The sequence below is a fragment of the Gossypium hirsutum genome, chromosome D06, assembly GCF_007990345.1.
Source record: "Gossypium hirsutum isolate 1008001.06 chromosome D06, Gossypium_hirsutum_v2.1, whole genome shotgun sequence".
Lineage (NCBI taxonomy): Eukaryota > Viridiplantae > Streptophyta > Magnoliopsida > Malvales > Malvaceae > Gossypium > Gossypium hirsutum.
The window spans coordinates 65463506-65483032 of NC_053442.1; the positions used below are offsets into that span (position 1 = coordinate 65463506).

The 19527-nt window shown below is 30.3% G+C and overlaps 1 pseudogene; it reads left to right on the top strand.

Moving 5' to 3' along the window:
• The first annotated feature begins 11701 nt into the window (after positions 1 to 11701).
• Positions 11702 to 18717, top strand: LOC107960260 (mannosyl-oligosaccharide 1,2-alpha-mannosidase MNS3-like; annotated as a pseudogene).
• The last annotated feature ends 810 nt before the right edge of the window (positions 18718 to 19527 follow it).

Here is a 19527-nt window from a genome sequence, read left to right on the forward strand (position 1 = left end):
AACACAACACTTATTCATGTATCAGGCTTACCAACATGTGTTAATTGTAACACCCCTTACCCGTATCCAACACCGGAATAGGGTACGAGGCATTACCAGAACACATACACTTGTAAACGTATTTAACCGAGTTATAAAACTTCATCTAAATTAAATATTTTATTCCAACATTTATATTTTCACAATTATATCCTCAAAATATTATGATCATAATAATTAGGGCCTACGATACCCGATACATACTCATGCAATTTAATGCTTTATTTTCATTTCATTCAAATCACAATTTCTCATATTCACAATTCAAATCATATCACTAACAATTTATAAAAATATATTACTGTATTATTTACACGTAACTTACCAACATGAGTTCATTTATAAACCATTCATAACATTACTTCATGCCAAATCACGTGCTAAGTATATCATACGTATGTACTATGAAACTTTATTTTCCCACCTGAGCTCAAACCATGACCAATATTGCACAAAATATATGCATCATTTCTATTTCATCGTCTATCAATTATAATCGAGCGTATTACCAATTATACACAAATCATTCATATATTTTCCAATTTTTCCTCCTCCTCCTCTCCATTCCACATCCTTAATGTGTATAACACATTTAAACAACATTATCCATACTACCACTATTTTCTTGTATGTAAATTCAAGCTGTCCGCCTGAGTCAAAGTCACTAATTTATTTATATCTCGAGCTACAGAGATCCAAATTAAGATCCGTTAATTTTCCCTGAAACTAGACTCACATATATTCTTGCCATAAAATTTTCAGAATTTTTGGTTCAGCAAAATAGTACATTTTATTCTTTAAATTTTTCCCCTATTTCACTGCTCGACAGTTCTGACCCCTCTTCACTAAAAATTAATTATCTCATTGTACGGAATTCGAATAACGTTCTCGTTTGTTTCTTTTGAAAATAGACTCATTCAATATTCTAAACATATAATTTTATCCCATAATTATGTTTTTACAATTTTTAATGATTTTCCAAAGTCAGAACAGGGGAACTCGAAATCATTCTGACCTTGTCTCACAAAATTAATTATATCTCATGATTTTAAATTCCATTACTTACACCATTTCTTCTATGAGAAACTAGACTCAATAAGCTTTAATTTCATATTTTATTCATCTTCTAATTCAATTCCCACAATTTTTGGTGATTTTTCAAAGTTAGACCACTGCTGCTGTCCAAAACTATTTCTTATAACTTATTTTACAATTTAATTCTAACTAAGTTTACTTACTTTCCTAACTCAATTCATACTTCTTTTCTATTCAAATTCCATCCAAACTCAAATTTAACTATTAAATTTTCAGAAAATTTTCCTAACTTCGAATTTTCCTCAATTTAGTCCCTACAACATAAAAATTTATAGCTTAATTTTCAATTTAATCCTTTTATCAATTCTAGCTTGAAATTCATTCAATTAAGTCCCTAATTCATGTTTTTGTTCAACATAAACTATACTTGAGAACTCATAAACTTTCAATATGTTAACTTAGTTTCATCAAAACCTTATTCTAAAGCTTCTAAAATATCAAAATTAAAAGAAAAGGACTTGATTGACTTACCAAAATAAGCTCCAAGCTTCAATTCTCTAATTTCCCCCTTGTTCTTTTCTTTCCCTTATTTTTGTTGTTTCTTCTCTGTAACTTTCTTCTCCCTTTCTCTCTCTTTTTTTTTTTTACTTTATATCTTATATATATATAGTTAATAATAATAAATAGCTATTTAATAAACAATATAAATATTACATTTGTACATTTACATATTATTACACATGTGTTTTATCATTACCATCCATTTGTCATATTTTAATTTATTTCATAATATAATAACAATAATATTAATAATGACGATAATAATAAAATAATAAAATATCATTTAAAAATCTAATTAAAATATTAATAAACTAATATTTATTTATTTATTTATTCTAAAATATCTCCAACATCATCATTATTTTCTAGATTTCTCTTTCTTCAAATTGACCATTTTGCCCTTTAGATCTTTTAAAATTCTATCATTGAGTCATCACTTAATTTGGTAAAATTATAATTTAGTCCCTCATAATTATTCATCTATTCAATTTGGTCCCAATCCATCCATTTTCCTTAGTTTCTAGATTATTCCACCCTTAAAATATTTACACTATTGATCCTTCAAATTTTTCATATTTACACTTTAACCCCCCAACTTTTGAGTATTTACTCTTGAGTAACAAAACTTTTCTTACTTTTGCGATTTAATCCTTTCTTGAATTAATATGTCATAATATACTTCTCAATGTTGCCATAACTCAAAATTACCCTTTTTAGCACTTTATTTCCTTATTTTATTATATCAGAGATATTATTTTACTTTCCTTACTGTAGAAATTTTCGGGGTATTACATTAATTCATAAACCATTCATGATATTATTTCATGCCAATCATATACCGAATATACCATACACGCATACTATGAAACTTTATTTTCACACATGAGCTTAAACCATGACCAATAATGCACAAATATAAGCATCATTTCTATTTCATCGTTTATCAATTATAATCAAGCATATGACCAATTATACACAAATCATTCATATATTTCTCAATTTTCCTCCTCCTCTCCATTCCACATCCTTAATGTGTATAACACACTTAAACAACATTATTCATACTTTCACTATTTTCTTGTATGTAAAATTCAAGCTGTCCGTCTAAGTCTGAGTCACTAAATTATTTTTATCTAGAGTTACAGAGCTCCAAATTAAGATCCGTAAATTTTCCCTGAAACTAGACTCACATATCTTCTTACCATAAAATTTTCATAATTTTTTGTTGAGCAAAATAGTACAGTTTATTCTTTAAATTTTCCCCTGTTTCGTTGTCTGACAGTTCCGACCACTCTTCACTAAAAATTAATTATCTCGTTGTACAGAATTTGGATGATGTTTTCGTTTGTTTCTTATGAAAATAGACTCATTAAGGATTCTAAAAATATAAATTATAACTCATAATAAATTTTTTACAATTTTTAATAATTTTACAAAATCAAAACAGGGGAACCCGAATTCATTCTGACCTTGTCTCATAAAATCTATTATATCTCATGATTTATAATTCCATTGCTTACACCGTTTCTTTTATAAGAAACTAGACTCAATAAGCTTTAATTTTATATTTTATTCACCCTCTAATTCAATTCTCACAATTTTTGGTGATTTTTCAAAGTTATACTACTGCTGCTGTCCAAAACTACTTTAGTGCAAAATGCTGATTTCCATTTTGCCCCAAATTTCACAGTTTATACAATTTGGTCCTTTCTCAATTAACCCCTCAATTAATCTAATTTTCTCAATTAATACTTTTCCTAGACATTATAAGTTGTATCACAACTATTTAAATTCAGAATTTCCACATATAACTCTATCTTCAAACTCTTTTACTATTAGGTCCCAAACATTCACTTTCTATTCAATTCTTTTAATAAAATCAGCATATGAACAATTTAAAGCTCTAATTCCATGCTAAATAATCATATACTTCCAGCATGTATTCATAGCAACTTTCAAATTCTTTCATAGAATCAAAAACTAATGAATTCAACAAGTGGGCCTAGTTGTAAAAGTCCCAAAAACACAAAAATTTCAAGAAATAATCAAGAATTGAACTTACCTGCAGTAAAAATATGAAGAACCAGCTTGAAGAAACCTTTCTATGGTGTTTTAGCTGATGAGAATGCAGAAAATGAAGAGAAATCTAGATAATTCCACTTTGGTCCTAACTTTATTAAGCAAATTTTGCAATATTCCAATTTTACCCTTAATTCTCCTGACTTTCTTCCTGATTTCATGCCTTTGCCGTCCAGCCCAGATAGACCTTGGGTCTATTTTCCTTTTAAGTCCTCTTCCTTTTATCATTTAAGCTATTTAATAATTTCCTATAATTTTGCATTTGTTACAATTTAGTCCTTTTTGTTCAATTAATTATCGGAACTTTAAAATTTCTTGACGAAACTTTAATACTAACTTTTTAACACTCCATAAATATTTATAAAAATATTTATGACTCGGTTTAAAATTTCCGATGTCTCAATACCTCGTTTTCAATTCTAATTATTTTAATATTTATTTCTAGTGCACTATTCACTATTTAAAAAATTTTCCTAACTTCACATTTAACTTATACTCACTAAATTAATAATATTTTCTACTCATTTGTCAAATTTAGTGATCTCGAATCACCGTTCTGACACCTTTGAAAATTCAGGCCATTACATTTTTCCTCGTCGGATTTGTGGTCCCGAAACCACTGTTCCGAATAGAACCAAAATCGGGCTGTTACAAACCGACCGCCCAACGGACAACATTTTGAGTTTAATTTTGAATTTCATCCCCTCTATCTATTTTAAATTACTAGAACTTAATCCTTATACTTTACAAAAACTGAAAAAGTAGTCCAATTAGGTAACACAGTTGAACATTGTCATTAAATTGATGACATGGGAATCAATAGTTCAATAATTTAAGCTCAACAATTTAATGCAATGAATTAGCAAAATCAACAATTCAATTTCATGTGTTCACTAGCAATTGGATTAAATTCTTATTTCGTAAAGTAAGAGGATCAAATTATAAAAAGTTAAAGTATATAGACTAACTTCCTAGTTTTCTTATATTAGAAGGATGAAATTCAAAGTTAAACCAAAAATAAAAGGTATAATGATAAATTGATTATGGATCCATTTTATTTTGATTATTATTATCCCTTTACTATTCTTAGCCTTGTACTAGATGACCCTTTTAATTTCTTTTTATAATTAAAATATCATTTATATCTATTTTATGATTCATAAAAACTCGAGATTCATGGTCACTTCTCCTAATAATATCATATCCTAAGTTATAAACCCTATTAATTTGATGCACTAATAATAAATTTTCCTTTTTGTCATAAAAAAAGAAGGAAAAAAGACATAAATGCAAGAACTATAAACTTAGGGGTGCAATTGATAAACTAAAAAAAAGGGCTATATTTTTGTATTTTTAACTTCTAATAGGGGTCAAAAATATAATTTTTTATTTAATAAAGAAATTAAAAAGGGTTAAAAGGCTGAAATTTGAGCTCAATTCAAAATTTAAAACTTAGTTCGAGCTTAATCTAAGCTTCATTTTTAACGTACGAGATCACTTTATATAAAAATTGAATTAATTGAGCTTGCTGAATTAAACTCGTTTATTTAATAAAAAATAATTTAAATTTGGCATGAATGGAACATGTTACTCGATCCACATGTGATGATGACACATTGCTAATCCAAATGTTACGGAGCTAGACCTTTTGTCTCGCTAACTACACGGCGTTAGGCAATTTTTTTGCTCCGAATCTGCCTAAGTTAGCCTAACTCTCGCAAAATTGAGAATTTTCGTAAAAATTCTCTAAGGCGCCAAAAATATAGCGAAATCACACTTGAAGTTAAATTATTAAAATATTTTTTATTTATATTAACTATTTTAAATGTATTTAAAATTTTGAATTAATTAAATTTAAAAATTTAGAAATTCTCATTAAACTTTTTAATCTTTTTCATGTACTAGAAATTACAAGAATATTAAAAATGAATAAATAAATTATAAATATAGTTATTTGGTAAGAAATCTTGTATCATAAAGTTACAAAAAAGAAAAAGAAAAAAAAAGAAAAAAGAAAGGGCTAATCTCATGAGAAGGGTAAGGAATATTTTAGGTTTTCCCTTAAGCTTAAGTTGATTCCAAGAATGTATATTAGTTTTTCATTGCTTGGGATTCTCTAAATCAATAAATTGTTTATTTTAAAAATATATATGCTTATGATAAAGTCTTCATCCGATTTTAATCTTGTTCGAGTTAGAGATATTGTTTAATTAAAACCCTCCTCCTCTAAGAATGACTCTAAGATTTGAACTCAGTCCAAATGTCTCGAAAAAGTCCACTGCCATTTCTCCAACCATTTATTGATATACACAGTCGATATTTAATATACTACTAGTGAAAAAAAGTTAATAAAAATTTATTTTATACACTAGTAATGAAATTAAAAAAGACCACAAACAAGGTTAAATGGGTGACACTTACTACTTTGGTGCGGTAAAATAATACAAATATATATATATATTTTTAAAAAGACATATATTGTAAGTAAAAGTACTATAGAGGTCCTTGTACCAGGAGTCGAATTGCATTTTGTCTAGTCTATTAAAAAAATAGGCTAATTAGTCCCTATATATTAGATCAAACAGTAAAGTGATCATTCTATTAAAACTTTTATCCATTTTTACGGTTAAAAACTGGTTTCTTTATATCAGCATGAGGTACACGTGGCATGTTTACTTTTTGATATAATATATAATGATTAATTTGCCCATCTTTTAAGTAGAGGAGGCAAAATGCGATCTAACACTCAGTACAAGGAACTCCATAAATTTTACCATGGTACACAATACATCTCTCTACGTATGTATGCATATTGTGTTTCCCCTTCATGCAAGCTAGAAATCAAGATAATTTGACCACCTTATATGGCCACTTCATTTTCATAATCCTCTTCAACATTTCATTAAGCTTTGACATTAGAGGGATTTTATTCTATAACTAAGAAAAGAAAAGAAAAAAAACCCATTATTTTCCCTAGTTAAGGTCTGGTATGGTGAACTCGGCTAAGAAGATGAACATGGAAGAAAGCAAGTATAGAACAATAGCTATTGTAGCAACGACACCTCTCATCATCATCGGAGGAATTTGCATTGGGTGGAAATATGTGAGCCGTGCATGGAACAATAAAAAAACCGATCATCGGCGGCAGCAAAAGATACCGAGATCCATTTCCATGGCGGAAAGCTAGCTTTGGACAGATTGGTTAATTATGGCAAGCAGCAATCAACAACACAAAGTGGTGATGATGTAGAACAGCTAAAGACTCTTCTTGAAAATGAACAACCCCATTACAAGGAACTTCAGGTTCTTTTTCTTCTTTTTTCTGTTTTTTTTTTAATGATACAATTAAAAATATTATATATTTGAGATTGCCATGTGATTTAGAATGGTTGATTTTGATATGAACTTGAAAGCTAACTCGATTTCATCATAAAAATTCAGGGTCAAAGCTAAAATATTGTTTAGAGGGGTACGAATGAAATAATAAATTGGGGGGCAAACTATAAATTTACAATTATATTAATTTGTAACTGCATGAATTTTAAAAGGACTAAAAAGATAATTTTACTGGGAAATGCCATTGCCTGCCCCCTTGTCTTCACCTTTTGTCCTGTCGAACTTGAGCCCGAAATGACTAGAATCTAGGATCTAGAATGACTTGTAGTCGAAATGAATCAAACAAGTACAACCCCAAATAGGGATGAAGTTGTAAAATTTTTGCTAGGCCAAATTTGTATAATAAATTTTGAGAAAGCTTAATGCAATTTTATCAATTTTACAATTTTTCTAGGGTTTAATCTATAATATTTTCGTTTTCAAAGGGCTAGAATTGAAACTTAAAAATTTACGATAGCCAAAATACAATTTTATCAATGGACTAATTTAAAATTTTGTTATTTAAAAAGAGCTAAAGAATTTTTTTTTCTATTTTGCAGGGGCCAAACCCTTTTCTTGCTCCTCTTAATATCGCCCCTAACTCAAATCCTACACTCCAATGTCAAACCTAAAATGACTTGATCCGAAAAACTTAAAATAAACCAAACAAGTAACCTCAAAAAACCTAAACTTAAATGTCAATCTTAAAATAAATCCAACTCGAAAAACCATATGAATGATAATCTCAGGTTATGGTTTTTTTTTTGACACAATGATATATAGGAAGATAATGCATTTCAATACATTCGAACTCACGTCTTCCTGCATTAACAACAATACTTATACTAATTGAGTTAAGACTTAATCGATATTTAAATATAAAGTTGTGTAAGATATGAGTTTAAATGTGAATTTTCTTGTTTGGTTTCAAAAGCAAGTTCTTGGAAGACTAGAGATGAACAGAAGAGAAGATGAAGCAATAAAAATATTGAAAAAAGCAATGAAGAAGAAAAAGGCACAAATGAAGCCCAATTCAAATGAAGCTAGTGAGATTGGATTTTTGCTTGCTGAATTGTACATCTACAAGGTTTGTTCCTTATAATTTTTTAGTTGTTTATGAGCCGGGTCAGATGCTACCTTGATTCTAACAAAAATTTAAGCTTAGGCTCAATTTCAGCCTAATTCATTTACAAAATTCATTTCATTATTAAAAAAAATAAAATATTTAAAATATATTTTTATATTAATATTATATATTTATAATTAAATTTGTTTTTTTAAAACATATTTTTTATTATTGAAATTAAATTCGACTTAAGCTAAAACAAAAACTCTTGTCAAAGCTCGGCCCAAATTGAGTTGAGCTTACAAGGCATCAACCTGTTTGACCCATGAATAAGTCTACCTTTAATTTTAATTTATAATTATTGCAAATTTAGATAGTTAGGGATATTCAATTTTTTTTAATAAATTCAGATGTTATTTATCTGAATATCTTAATTATTATCCTTAGCGGTGTTATTGGAATCGGACAAGATTGATTAGTCAAACCGGTTGGACCGAAAATCGATCGACATATTAGTTCAGACAAAAGGGTTGAATCAGTCTCTAAATGAATAGTTCATAACTAGAAAAAAAAATCAGAAATCGGGACAAAAAACTGACGGTTGAACCGAATAGTTAAACCAATTGAATTGAAAATCTATAACTTGACTAGTTTGACCATCAGTTCAGTTTTTAAAACATTAATCGGTAGTAGATTCAGATCCATGAACTAAATCTACTTTATTTTTGTCGATAATAGATTCAGATATTCATTATCGAAATTTGGTATATATATTTTTTGGATAATAGATTCGGATTCAAATATTTAAATCTATTTTTGGCCTTTATCTTTGATCCGTTTCTTTGCAGGGAGATGTTCAAAAGGCTTCGAAGTGCTTAGCAAAAGTAGAGGCTTCTGATGCAAAATTCTCTCTTTATAAGGTAACATTGCAAATCAATTTATTTATTATTTTTTTAGAGGGTGAGTACTGTATGGACATATTTACATTTTGGTCCCTTTGTTATGCTTAATTTTGGAATTTAGTCTTTATACTTTGATGTGGTATAATTTAATCATCTACTTTTATAATGTTATAACTCATAAGTTAATCTAAATAGTAAATAACGTTACTGTTACGGTTAAAATGTTGATGTGAATTTTTTTCTTTAAAAACATTCCTTTCATCGCAAAAAAAAGAAAGAAAATCATGTCAACGTGATGAGTTGAAGAGTGTTTTTAAGAAGAAGAAATCAATATCAATATTTAATTGGAATACTTTTATAACGAGGCTTTTGAGATCTTGATGTCCCATGTTCGATTTTCACATTGTGTAAATCATGTGCGAGTTGTTTTCAAATTTATTCAAGTTTAAAATCTCACCTTATGTGGTAAGGGTGTAGATGTGTAGATAGGGGACAGCAGTGGACTTGGCCCCTCAAAAATAGTAAAATTTTCTTTTAATCCCTAAAAAAATTATAAAATTATAACTCAAAATATGATAAAATTACACTTTTACCTCTTAAAATAAATTTTTGACTTCGCTCCTAATGCGCGGGTCCTCTTTAGAGCTATTCTAGTTTAGCTCCAGATATATTCCAATTACCGGTCTAAGGGTGTTCTGTCATGCTTTGTTCTGATTATGGTTAATTCGAATATGTATTGTAATTGTACTTGTAAACCTCAAAGAAAAAGTTCAGACACAAAATCACAAATTTTGACATAGTAGGCGGACCAAAACCGAAATTTGACCAAAAAACTTAGTTGCAAAACATGTTACTTTCAGGCTATTATTTCCATGATGGATCAAAAGGAACAAGAAGCCATTCAACATTGGGAAACCTTTAAAGAAATTCAAAACCAGACAATCCCACCAAGTTTCAATGAAGAAGAATTCACTGAGTTCAAGAATGCAGTCTATCTACTCAAACAAGACATTGATGCTGCTGCAACACAACTCAAAAAACAATAAATCTACCAAAGCTTCATTGATGTATGTATGTAGTTTGTTTATTCTTATAGTAAATTGGAGGGGTGTGGGAAAGGAAATCTTATAAAGAAAATAGTGCTTTGTATTCCTTAATTATTTCTTTGAGTGCATATGTCCCTATCACCTCAAACAAATTTTAAGTGTTTGGAGTTGTTTTGATGTTTCGTAACAAGGGGTCGGCTACTTCGAGAGAAGTTTTTAAAGTGTTTTTTGTCAAGATGTCAATCGGTCTCACAATAATCAAAAGTATTATTCCCATATCAGAGTTTTGTCCTTGGCATTTGCGAAGAATCGTGTATGATATACGTGAGCTCTTGCAGGTCGTATCTCCATCAACTAAGGTACGTACCCCTGTGAACCGTACATGACTCTTCGTGGAGGTCGAGGACAAAACACTGACAGATAGATAATACCTTCTACTGTTGAGGGACAAATTGATTGCCCGACAAATGACTCTTTGAAGACTTCATCCAAAGGAGCCAACCCCTTCAACTATTCACACACATGTTCTTTTTACTAATGTTGTAAGAACTGATGATCAAACTGATCAAACCATTAATTTTTTGTTCAACTATTAAAATCGTCACTTTAATTGGTACAAAATAAAAAAATAAGGAAAAAAAATTTTAGCAAGCACAAACAAAATAATATAAACATAAACATCCATTTTATAAATTACAATAAACAAATTTAATAGTATTGATTGAATCAATAGGACCACCAATTCCATATTTAACCGGTTCAACCTATTTGATTCTAACTTGAAGAATTTATCCCTCTGCTTATTTGATTTGAAAATTAAAATTCAATTAATAATGTATTAAGTGACTTCAAATTTCATTATAGAAATTAAATCGGCATAATGTCAAATTAGCCCTCAACATTTACATCTTTTATCAATTTGACATTTATTATTATTTTTAGTTAAATTTGGTTCTCAACCTTTTAAAAAGAGTCGAATTTGATATCAACCTTTCAAAAAGAGTCAAATTGTTGTGTTTTTTTAACAAAATTATTGACTAAAATATTAAATTTTTAATCATTGCAACATTGTGGCAATCCAAATGGACTCCATGCTTTTTTTTTTAATTTTTATGAATTATATATATTTTTTATTTTTTATAAATTTTAAATCATTTGTTAACATGACATATAAGACAAATAATGTCATATTAGCATGAGCTATAGATGGACGGTCATGCAAGTTGCCAGGCAAACATCATTAAGAAATTAATGTTTTAATAATTATTTCCATTAGAAAAAAGTGATTTGACTAGTTATGGAAAGTTGATGGCCAATTTTAGCAAAAGAAAATGGAACCAAATTGACAAAAGATATAAACATAGAGGGCTAAATTGGCACTATGCCAATTAAATTTATAGAAACAAAATCAGAAAGATTAAATTCCAAAAATTCAAAGAATACAAGGACTTAACTAAAATTAAACCAAAACGTTTTAACACTTTCTAGCGCGAATTCAGTCCCCCGCCAAAAAATAAAATTTTCCATTGCTTCCTCACAATTTCCGTTTATTTCTTTATTTTAAATTTTGCCCGTTAAAATTCCTGATTTAAAACTGATAAATTTAGAAGAAAAAAAAAAGGACAAAATTAGATCAGAGTTTTTCGATCATGTCGAAATCGCTTCCTTATTCTGTGAAAGATGTTCACTATGATAATGCCAAGTTCCGTCACCGATCTTTCTTTAAGGTATTATGATCTCTCTTTCCCTTCATTTTTTTTTCCTTTTTTCTTATTGGATTTGTTTCTTAATTTCCTTATTGCTTTTCATTTTCCTGAATTGTACTTTTTTATTTTTTCATTTGATGAACTGGAAATTTGTTTCGTTTTAAGTTAGAAATTGCTTTAAGAGGAAGTTAATGGCTAAATTATTAGGTTATTGTTAACGATCTGCATATTGATGTGATTTTCATGTGAACGTAATTATATTTATGGAAGCGATCAGTGTGAAAGAGATGAGATTAAAAAAAAAAGATTAGCAAGGAATTTAGCGCGCTGAAAATGAAGAGATGACAATGGATAGTAAAAAGAATTTGAATATCTGATACTATCGATCAAATTTTTTATCGAGATATCTGAATCTGATTTGGTTTTGGTTCGAACGGTGTCGGATATTTGAATTTGCTTTTTTTTTTTTGTATGGATAATGGATTTGGATATTTGAATCCTATATGGATTTACATATTTACGTGTTTAATTTGAATTTATTATCTATTCTTATATGTTGTATTCCAGGTGATCACTCAAACATTGTTTACTAGTGATATGAAGCGTGAATGTGTAAGTTGTAGTACAGGGAAGTTTTTAGGATTATTTATGATATTTGGCTTAGCATGTCTAATGTTGACACATGCAAGTAAAACACCTTCTGTTACTGATGGACTATCAAAAGGTCTTGGGACAAATGAAGAACAAAAGGTAGTTACTGATGTTGGTCTAAGGTTTAAAAAACTTTTGAGAAGAGCTCCAAGGCTTCCTCCTCGGTTATCAGGGGATGAAAAAGTTAGTTCTGGTATATTTACTGGTAAACCGAATGAGCATGATGAAGAAAAATGGAAAGCTAGACAACGAAACGTAAAGGAGGCTTTTACCCATGCATGGTCTGGCTATAAAAAGTTTGCGATGGGTTACGATGAGCTTTTGCCACTGAGCATGCAGGGATTTGATGGGCTAGGAGGTCTAGGTGCTACTGTTGTAGATTCTCTTGATACTGCCATGATAATGGGTCTTGAGGAAGTTGTTTCTGAAGCGGGATCATGGATTGAGTCAAATCTTTTAGAGAGGATTAGCCAGAAAGGGGATGTTAATTTATTTGAAACCACAATACGGGTCTTAGGTGGTCTGTTGAGTGCTTATCATTTGAGTGGGGGGATCAAGATATGAACTTAGCAAATACGGGACCAAAACCTACCATTTATCTAGAGATTGCAAAAAATTTGGCTGATCGTCTGCTATCTGCTTTTACTTCTAGTCCAACTCCCATTCCTTACAGTGATGTTCTGCTAAAAAATTCCTCAGCTCATCCAGCCAGTAATCTACTGAGTAGTACATCAGAAGTTTCCACTTTACAGCTTGAGTTCAATTACCTCAGTGCAATTTCTGGTGATCCGAAGTATAAAACAGAAGGGATGAAGGTTTTCGCGCATTTCAAAACTCTTCCAAAGGTGGAAGGACTAGTTCCTATCTATATCAGGTATGTTTCTTTTGCATCAAATATTTCGTAATTCCCAAGTCGTTGTTACTTAAAACAGCAATGTCATTCTTTATGTCTTACTAGATTTGTAGCCTGCCAAGTTTAGGTTGACAGAAATTTTCTTTTGCTAAGATAACTGATTTTTGTCATTTAAACACAGAGGAAAACAATGTGATAACCTGGTTTTTCATTATGTCATTGCTGTTACCTTTTTTGGATGCTCTAAACATGCAGGATTGCTTTGACATCTGGCTGTCACATATTTTTGTTTTTAATTAATGTACTTAACTATGCGAAAACAAATTGCCTTAAGTGATGAAATGAGCGGTGTTTAAATGGACAAAGGAAAACAATGAAGACAGCGAATTACTTAGAGACATTGCATACCCATCAACCCCCCCCCCCCAAATTGTTATTATTATTTTTGAGTTAGTGCTAAAATTGACCGTCTTATGTAGTCGTCAATTCGATGAAAATTTTATTACTGTCTCTTTCTAGAAGTTCTTGTGAATTGACCTTATGTATTCACAATCAACTTCATGATAAAGGTCAAACAGTTTTTCAGGCTAAATGTGTTCAATTTATCATTTCACATGTAGAATAATTCGTTCTTAGTTGTGAATGATTTGCGAGAATGTGTAGGAAATGGCTGGCTTGATATTTTCCCTTGTTATGGTTGCCTTATCCCTTTATGACTTCCACAAATGTGAACAACGAAAATCTTTAATGGTTGTTCAAATATAAATCTGACTTATTCTTGTATGTAAAGGTACCATTCTCTTTGGACTAAATGATTCGAGGTTAATTCCATTTATCATACATTTATATCATTTTTATACTTATCATCATTGTGTTCTGTCATCATAATATTTATTTAAAGTTATCTAGGCCTGATATTGTCTTAATATGGAATGCAGATCATTCTGGTGAGCATTTATTTATTTTCTCTTTGATAATCTTGTTATGACATGCAGTCCTCATTCTGGTGAATTTATTGGACAAGAAATTAGACTCGGATCTCGAGGTGATAGCTATTATGAGTACCTAATCAAAGTGTGGCTTCAGCTAAGATCTATTCAAGACGGTAATTTCACATATCTGTATGATATGTATGAGGAGGCAATGAGGGGTGTTAGGCACTTGCTTGTTCAAAAAACGATACCAAATGAATTGGTTTTTGTGGGGGAATTGCCTGGTGGATCCAAAGGTTCTTTCAGTCCAAAAATGGATCACCTGGTATGTAGTGCTTTCTCCACCCTTGAGTTTCTAGGAATACCTTGATAATTGGAAATATTTGGCGTCTGTTTTTTTTTTAAAAAGGTGAAAGATATCAAATTTAGTCTCATACTGCCATCCTACTGTCTAAAGCATTAGAACATTTTCAAGAATAAGCTTCTGCATTATGTGCTTCTAGGACATATGTCTATAGGCTTGTACAGTTGAGAATGTGAGTACACTTTCTTTTTTTTAATTTGAAGAATCGTTATAGTTGTGTTCAGCAAATTAGGACTTTGGTCTCTACATATCCAATATTGTGAAATTCATATTTGATCTTCTTTTTATTTCTTTTCTCTATTCCTCTTATCTGTTCGCAGAACAGCCCAATGTCCTCTAATATTTAGTTCTGAGAATTTTTCTTTCAGATACTTTAATGTGCCTTCTAAGTTCTGCTTCAACGAAGTTTCCTTTTGATAACATTTTCGTATACCACTCGATAATATTCAGCAGAATCAAGTAGAAATTTAATTGCTGTGTGCTGCCTGATACCCTCTTTCAATTTTCTTTTGGGCAATTTAAATGAGCTAGAGGAAACAGAAATGCAGGCTGAAAAAACCGATGTTCTTTATCCGAACTTAATTAGGTGGTTATAATCCTTGTACAAGTTTTTGCTCTTCCTCGAAAATAAATTTGCCAGTTGCTTACTTAAACAAGCTTAACTGGTATCTTAGATGCATAAAAGTGAAGCCCGTTCTTTGGATCTATCCTATGGGATCAACAAGAGGTCTCCTTGGTCCATTCCATAACCTTTATTTACCAGTGAGGTCAAACTTTGATCCTGTTTCCTTGGCACAAAAACGTGTTGGCTTTACCATCAAAACTAGGCTATTAGCTCACTCTGCCAAAGCAGTAGTTTTCTGTATATCAGAGTTTATTTCTTTTCAAAAAAAAAAGAAAATGCTGAATAATGTCAGGAAGTAGGCTATTGGCCCATACCTTCGAAGGAGTATTCTGTAGAATAACAGTTTGGTTCCATTTAGACCAAACAAGCTGAATAGTGCAAAAGAGTTAGTGATTGGAAGAGTTCCTCCCACCACAGTGTTTCTAATCATTATAGCTCTAGTTATTCACTTACGTGAATTTATAAGTTATATTTTCGTGTTAATCATTGACTCCAATGAAAGCCTCTCTGTTGTCGGATCCTGAAGAACACCCCTCATTGATGTGAAGTATTTTTACTGCACTTGCCAGGTGTGTTTTTTGCCTGGTACTCTCGCACTTGGTGCCACTAAAGGCATCACAAAGGAGAAAGCCATGAAGGACAACCTTCTTACGATTGAAGACTTCGAAAACTTGAAACTCGCAGAAGATTTAGCCAAGACATGTTTCGAGATGTATTCAGTAACTTCCACTGGTCTGGCTCCTGAAATTGCATACTTTCATACTAAGGTTAGATGATTTTGGTTAACCTGTTTGTGAAAATCAGTATAGGATCAAATTAATTTGCATGTGCACCGAAATGGTTCATATTTGCTTATTCATCTATCTATGGCTGCTCCGGTTTTAACAGGACTTTTATGAAGATGGTCTTGGTGGCGGAAATCAGAGTTCAGAATATGTAAATGACATAATAATTAAGTTCAATGATCGTCACAATTTGTTGCGTCCTGAAACTGTTGAATCCTTGTTTGTACTGTATCGTATCACTCAAGATCCAAAGTACGCTCTTTTAGTTCTTTAGTTTCTAGTCTCTCTTTCCCAGTCCGAGTGCGTGTAAACTCTTTTTTTTTTTTACTTAATATCATGCACTGCAGATATCGGGAATGGGGTTGGCAGATCTTTCAGTCATTCGAGAAATACACAAAGGTGGATTCCGGTGGATACACTTCTTTAAACGATGTCACCACACTTCCTCCTCAAAGAAGAGATAAGATGGAGACCTTTTTCCTCGGTGAAACTTTGAAGTATTTGTACTTACTCTTTGGGGATAGCTCTGTTATACCACTCGATAAATTTGTTTTTAACACGGAAGCTCACCCTTTCCCGATTAAAGATGCTATCTATTTAGAGGGAGGCAGTAACATGATGAAGGGAACCATGTAAGAGCTTTAATGTCTCTTGACATGGCCACTGAATACACTGCCCTTTGACATGGTTTAGTATAGTTTTTTCTTGTTCCAAAAGCAGTCCATGCCTACTTGACCAGGTTCCCAGTTTATCTAGGCTGTGGTTTAACTTACATGTTTTGTTGTTGATCTACACTTAGACCGGCATTTACGAGACCCACCTAATCATGACCTGATTTTAACGTTCTTCTGATTGACATTTTTTGAGGTTATATGTGGCTGGGGTTTGCCCACCCATATATCGAGTGAACTATGATCATAGGTAATTGACTTAGTGTAATTATAATTTCGAGCCCCAAATCAATTGATTCTTTTATTTGGTCATTATCATTGGCATTGCCTGCATCTTTTCACGACTGTCCTTTTTATTATAAAAAAGGTCACGTTGAAACAGATTACGACCATATCAAACGACATGTACATCATCTATTTCTGTATTCTCAGCTTTAACAACTTCTGTAAATGCGTAGACTCCCAACTTTTCCCCTGCAGTTTCATGTGGTCATGGAATAAGGAATGGATAAAGCAAAAGCAGGTAATTGTACTAAAAGTGGTTTTCTGGTATTTTTTCAGGTATTCGAAGTCGATTTATAATTGTTTTTCCCATATGTTCAGGTATATTTTCAAGTGCACATTTCTGGTCGGATTTACCAGCCACTCTGAGCCAGCTCTTGTCTTCAATCAGTCCGAAGCAACTCTAACCGTCTCCCTCTTTTGCACCAAAAAAGGAGTTGACTGTGACCAGGTAAGTCTTTTTACCTCTGTAGGATTTATAGTATATTGAGAAAGAATTGTATGAAATTAGAATGTCAGGTCATTTGGTATTCTCAATTGGATTATACTAAAATTCAAGAGAAAAAAGTTGACGTGGCATTAAACTATTGAGATGAGATACAAATGGCATGACATCTTAATTTGATACAATCCTTTCTTATCATATATCACATATATATGTTTAATATAATAAAATATATTGGTTATATTTGCACCAAGTAGCTCGCTCCGAAATTATTTATTTATTTTTTATTTAATATTTTTGAAGTCACATGTCTAGTGAATTTATAAAAATATAAATAATAATATTTTAAACATTGTAAATTAAATATTTATTAAATTATTATGATTACAAACTGAACATGTTTAATTCGAAATAGATATGATTCAAACTCGGAACAGTTTCATCTTTAAATGAATAGAACCAGAAGTGACCAAAACTTGAAATATTTGAATTTTAAATTTGAACGATTTGAATTTAAAATCAAGGTTTTTAGAACTGGATTGATGGTCGAACTAGTCAGGTCATCGATTTGTCGGTCCAAATGGTTCAACCGGTCTAGTTGGTCCAATTGGCTCAATTGATGCTTTTGTCCAATTAGATTAAATAAATCATTAAAAATTTATAAAAAAAATAAAATATCCGGGTCAACCGGTTTTTAGCCTAGTCTAGTTGGTCCATATCGGTTCTTGATTCAATTGGTTTAACACTTTTCTTCTTCAGATCAACACCTTGACTAATTTGATCCAATTCAAATAACCATGTCTTAAATGATCTGAACTTAAAACGATCTAACTTTAAAATAATGTAAATCTAAAAATAATTTAAACCCAAAATTAATTCGATAAAATACCCCTAAAATTTTAAAAATTTAAATTAATTCAATACAAAACGAACTCAAGATACCTAATTAATACTAAACTCCAGAGATAAGTAACCTATTTCTCAAATGATTTGGCAGTAATTTTTTGTGGAGATGAGACAAGAAGGTTCGTTTCCTTTGATATAATTTTATTTAATTTTTATGAATGTCACGATTGGATGAAACTGTCAGATTCACTGAATTTAAGGTTTCGATTCATTAAATAAGTGATAGATAAGCATGAAATGAAAGTTGTCATTTTATATTTGATTGGATAAGTCTTTACTTTTGGGTACACATTTAAAATATTTTGTAATATTAGGAGACAACAATTATTTACATTAAAATTTAAATCGAATAATTTTTTTAAATTATTGATGTTATATCATTTTAGACCATTTCGTTATTAAAACGGTTAAAGAATATCATAAATTTTATAGAGCTAAATTTATTTAAAATGAATAGAATGTTGCATATAACTTTTAAATTAAAAATTAAAAATAAAGTAAAACTGACTATAAGAGTGAACGATAAAATTTCTGTAAATGTTTCAAAAACCTCGAAATAAAGATTTTTAAGATATCTATTTTTACAATACTCATTGTAAATTATGTCACGTGCGACCTAATGTTTTGCTTAACAAGGAAATTAATAATTTTAGTAACGAAAGGATATCATTGATATAATCTTGATAGTTTAAGAATGTAATTAAAACCAATTCAGAATGAAAATAATAGTTTGAAGATGTTTAATGCAATTAACTGTTAGTATATACTAAATATGTAAATGAGTTGCTATTGCAGGTTAACTTGATATTTATTCAACTGGATAATAACTAAAATATTATTATTTTAAAAAATTATTTTAATTTAAGGATACTTTTATTATTTATTTATTTTATATAGGAAATAGATAATTATAAATATAATATGATTTGAAGTCAACACTATAAATTTTAACATCTTTAATTTATTTTAATTTTAATTATCCGAAAAATTTATTATAATTTAAAATATTATTTTACTGAAAATTATAAAATCCAAAGGGATTAAAAATAGGGTAAATTACATGTAAGGTCACTAAACTATTAATAAATTTACGTTTTGGTTACTCAACTTTAAAAAGTTACAAAATGGTCTTTAGACTATTCAAAAGTTTTCATTTAAGTTATTGGGTTGTTAAAATTGTTGTTGTGTAGCCTCCTCTTCTCTT